The sequence below is a fragment of the Labrus bergylta genome, chromosome 1, assembly GCF_963930695.1.
Source record: "Labrus bergylta chromosome 1, fLabBer1.1, whole genome shotgun sequence".
NCBI lineage: Eukaryota > Metazoa > Chordata > Actinopteri > Labriformes > Labridae > Labrus > Labrus bergylta.
In genome coordinates this window covers 36,050,487-36,055,486 of record NC_089195.1, presented here as the reverse complement: position 1 = coordinate 36,055,486, position 5,000 = coordinate 36,050,487, and the positions used below count along the sequence as shown (strand labels likewise).

Below are 5,000 nucleotides of genomic sequence, written 5' to 3'. Positions count from 1 at the left end.
CCTCAAACGTGTACCTGCCAGCCTAACTTGCACTACAACTTACTAATTAAAGTAGTTCGGTGTCGTGGCAGGTGTGGTGTGAGTGAAGCTCCAGTGATCAGGCGCGCTTCATTATCGAGTCTACGTGACATCGAACACTTAGGCGTGTGTGGCGTGTACGCGCGAGCAGCTTAGGAAGCTGTGCCGAGTAAGTACGAAGCAGTATGTCTCCACATGTGCTGCTCCACCTGAGAGTTTTTCTAGGAAGCTAGCTAACCCCCCCCCCCCTCTCTGCACTCTTCTAAGGCTTATCCAGAGAGAGAACAGGATAGTCACCGTTTCTTATGAATTATTCAAAGTAAATGTTTATATTGTGTTAAATGTTTAAGAATATAGCTGAACTATAACTGGTTTTCTGTCAAATAGGATTCTGTAATGTGAATATGATGTAGTTCCGTTATCATCCAGTAGAGTGTAGTAGCCTACCATAGTCATTGTTAGATAAAGCAGTTTATTTAAAGATTATTTTCAAAGTTGATAAGATTGACAGAAAGATTTTATTAAGCAGACGGGTTAACAATGGTCTATTATCGAGCGTTCAGAAGATACAAGGGTAATCATTTAGTTATTTCTGCTGGAGCTGCAGTACAGAGTGACATTACCACATAATGTTTGAGTGTCCGTAAAAAAGGATGAATTATGGATAGAGTGTTTCAAAGAAAACAAAGAGTAGGCCTATTCTTATTGAAACATGTGTATGTGATAAGTATGTGAACAAAAATATTCCACTGTAGCGGTATGATGATGAATATGGCCGAGGTTATAAATGCAGGATGTGGCGCAGGGGAATCAGAGTGCCGAGGGAAAAATGAAGGAAAAGTGTAGAGCCAGATAAAAGTTTCTGCAGCTGCAGTTATTGTCATAGTCTGTGTGGTGTACAAGTGTTGTGAAACAAGAAAAGAGCGCTGAGCGGCTGTGAAAGTGTCTAAAAGAAAGACTACAGATTCCCGTCCGCTTCTTCTCTCTCTCGACTGGATACGTCAGGCTGAAACAAAGACTGGATATTCATCCTCCTGATTCCTGGTGAGATCGTTTCTTTTTTCTGCTGTACCAGCGATCCATTGACTTTTTTTTGTTGGATTTCTTCGGTCACTTTATTTTAGGAATTTAGTTTTTTTTTTTGTGGATTAAAAAGAGAATAAGAGAATGGCATGGACTTGACTGTAGGCGCCCGCCTTGATGTTATCGATGGTGCCCTGGGTGAAATGAAAACATCTGTTTCCTCAGTCGAGAGCTCTCTTGCTAACCTTTCAAACCGGGTGACCGACTTGGAGAAGCGTATGGTAGAAGCTGAGAGCAGGGTCTCCACCACAGAGGATGACTGCGAAATGCACCCAATCATTGCAATAATGATTCATGTTTAATCATTATTGCAAAGGCTTGGGCTTCCTTGCTGGTGATAATTGTATAATGAACGCCTCTATGGATAAATCCTCCCCTGGATCAGTTTCAAATCCTAGGTCATCCTCTATCCTTAATAATTTATGCACAGATTCCGCTTTGATAGACGTGTGGCGTCAGATGAACCCTATAGTTAGGGATTATACTTTTTATTCACACCCTCATAACTCATACTCAAGACTTGATTATTTTTTCATTCCTAAACAGTTTCTTCATGCAGTCCTGGCCTGCCGGATAGAGTCTATTGTTTTATCAGATCATGCCCCCGTACATTTGCACATTAAGCCAGAGTTCAATATTCCTAGGACTCCATTTTGGAGATTTAACACTTCCTTTTTGAATAGTGACTCCTTCTGTGATTTTATACGCAACAACTTGTCACATTATTGGCTTGACAATAAAGACTCTGCAGTCTCTCCCGCTATGATCTGGGATGCAGCTAAAGCCACTTTACGTGGATATCTTATCTCCTATACTTCCCACCTAAAGAAAGTTCAGGAGAGTAACAGGAAAACTCTGGAAAGAGAAGTCTATCATTTAGAACTGCTGCATAAACAATCTCCTACCATTGCAAACCTTAAAGCGCCAGCGACTGCAAAGACTAAACTTAATTTGGACCACACTCGTCATATTCAGAAGTTACTACTATACACTAAACAAAAATATTATGAATTTGGAAACAAATGCAGTCGCTAACTTGCACATCAACTGAAGACTCAGAACAATGACCGCCTGATCAGCCATATAAGGACTTCAAGTGGCACTGTTTCATTTGACCCTCTGATTATTAACTCTACATTTAAAGATTTTTATGAATCCCTTTATAGCTCAGAGAAGAACGATTTAAACATAACCTCTGATCTAAATACTTTCTCTTTACTTACCGTTACAGAGCATGATCGTTCTACTTTAAATGCTGCATTTACACCAGAGGAGGTGTGGTCTGCGATTCAGGCTATGCCAAGCGGGAAATGCCCGGGCCCGGATGGGTTTCCGCTAGAATTTTACAAGAGGTTTTGGTCCGAGATCCATTCAATTCTCATGCCGGCTATCAATAATATTCTAAAAGGTGAATCTCCCCCTTCTTGGAGGCATGCCTCTATTAGTTTACTTTTAAAAAAGGACAAAAATCCTTTGGAGTGCTCGTCATATAGGCCTATCAGTCTTCTCAATGTGGACTTGAAAATGTGCTCCCTAAAATCATCAAACCGGACCAGACGGGTTTTTGTCAAATCTAGATATGGCACGGATAATGTGCGACGTGCATTAAATATCGTGAATCTTCTTAACACCCTCAAAGACCCAGCACTTGTGATCTCTCTGGATACTGAAAAGGCCTTTGACCGAGTAGAATGGTCCTTCCTGTTTGCAGTGTTAGATAAATTTGGTCTGGGTTCTAATTTTATTAATATCTTTAAAACTATTTACTCTGACCCGAAAGCCAGTGTCAATACTAACGGCCTATTGTCTGATTGTTTTCCAGTGCGCAGAGGCTGTAGGCAGGGCTGCCCCCTGTCTCCTCTTCTGTTCACGCTCTTCATTGAGCCCCTGGCAGAGGCCATCAGGACTAATCCTGATATAACTGGAGTCACAGCGGGTGAAGATAGACATGTTATTTCCCTGTTTGCTGATGATGTTTTGCTGTATCTTAGTAAACCTGATAAATCTATTCCTGCAGTCTTGAACTCTATAGCCTCATTTAATGCTTTGTCAGGTTATAAAATTAATTTTGGCAAATCTGTTGCCTTACCTTTCAACATACCCCATAATAAGCCTCTACAGTCTCCTTTCCATTTATCTTTAGGGGGTCTCAAATACTTGGGTAATACTTGGTGCAAATCAGAAGTATTGGCCTCCTGGAGTGGTCCTCCAAAGGTCTATCAGATCTTTCAGACCTGTTGATCTCTGGTTCTGTTAACACGTTTGAGCAAATTAAAAATGATTTTAACATTCCTCATAAGGACTTTTACAGATATCTCCAGGTCCGTCACTTCACACAGTCGCTACTGGAGAAAGATTTAATCCGATTGAAACTCTCAGAAATTAAAAAATGTCTTGGTTTCTGCCAAATCACTTAAAGGTATTATCTCCAAGTTTTATGCTTTACTGTTGTACACTGATTCTTCAGATTATGAGTCTTTGAGGCCGCTGTGGGAATGTGATCTAGGGGTAACATTCAGTGTTGAAGATTGGGAAAGAATCTGCAGTGGAATTTTTCCAAAGTGCACCTCGATCTCCTACATGAACAAAATTTTACATTTTTCCACAGAACTTATTTTACACCTGTTCGCCTCCAGAGAATGTTTCCCAGCTCCTCAAACCTTTGTTTTAAATGTAAGATACACAAAGGTACATTTATTCATGTGTTTTGGTCATGTGACCGTATCCAAACATTTTGGAGAGGGCTTCATTCTGTGATCCACGAGATAACTGGTAAACTGTTCCCATTATCCCCTTCCTTTTATCTGTTGAATCACTAAGGGTCTTTTTCATTCAGATGTAAAAGTTCTGTTAGTTAATCTTTTGTTTCTGGCAAAAAAGTGTATCTTGCTACGTTGGTCTGCTCCACAGATCCCAACTGTTGATGTGTGGATTTCACAAATCGCAGCCTTACTCCCTTTAGAGAAATTGACTCATGACCTCAGTCATAAAACTGACGAATGCTGGAGACTGTGGAAGGATTCTTTCCTTCAGAGACTCTGAAGCAGTCGCCCTGCAAGACACTGTGCAACTTAAACTGCAAACCTGTCTGTGCTACTCATTTATTTTCTGCTTCATTTACACTGTTACTATTTTTGTGTGAATACTTGTCTATATTTATGCAGGGTTTCTTCCTGGCTCTGAACGGGCCTTTGGGGGGTTGACTTTACGCGCTGTAGTAAATGTTCGACCCTCGTATAACAGTATAGTCTGAGTCTGTATTACCTTATTTGACAGAAATCTGTGCATTTCCTGTTATATCTGACCATTTTATAAATAATATTATCATTATGCTTAAGTTACTGAAACCACAATTAAATCTGGTAAAGATTTTTTTTTTTTATTGTAACAGTGAAACAGGGGAGGAGAGGGATTTTGAGGGAGAGGGGTGTAATGAGATTGAGAGAGGGGGGGTCACATCCTCAGTGCATTTCACCCTCTTCCTATGATGGCTGCTCTTTACCTTTAAATTGTGTTTTAGTTTTACATTTGTTTACGTACATTTATTTGAGTTAAGGTATTATGTCAAGTAATCACAGATTTCAGTCACAGATAATTTGGATCATTTGATCAAATCAGGAAATTGAGAAATAATAAAAATCTATTTGCTGTTTGACAGTCTGTGTGGAGAAGTTCACAGACTACAGCTGGCTGACGTTACGGTCGTTAACTTATTGATTGTTGATAAAAGCAGACACGGTGGAAGTGAACAGAGAAAAGTTGAACGTGCGTTCCCGACTCGGTCCATACGGATTGCGGATCAACCGTGTTCCTTTTCACTACAAGTCAACAGGTGTGCACGGTGGTTGGCGTTCCGGTGTGTGTGTGTGTGTGTTTGCAGCCATGTATGTTGGTGTGTC

General features: G+C 40.4%; 1 protein-coding gene across 13 annotated transcripts in view; it reads left to right on the top strand.

The window, feature by feature from the left end:
• The window catches only part of LOC114918953 (NLR family CARD domain-containing protein 3-like), a 107,319-nt gene that overhangs the window by 35,190 nt on the left and 67,129 nt on the right, over positions 1-5,000 (top strand). The window lies entirely within an intron of this gene.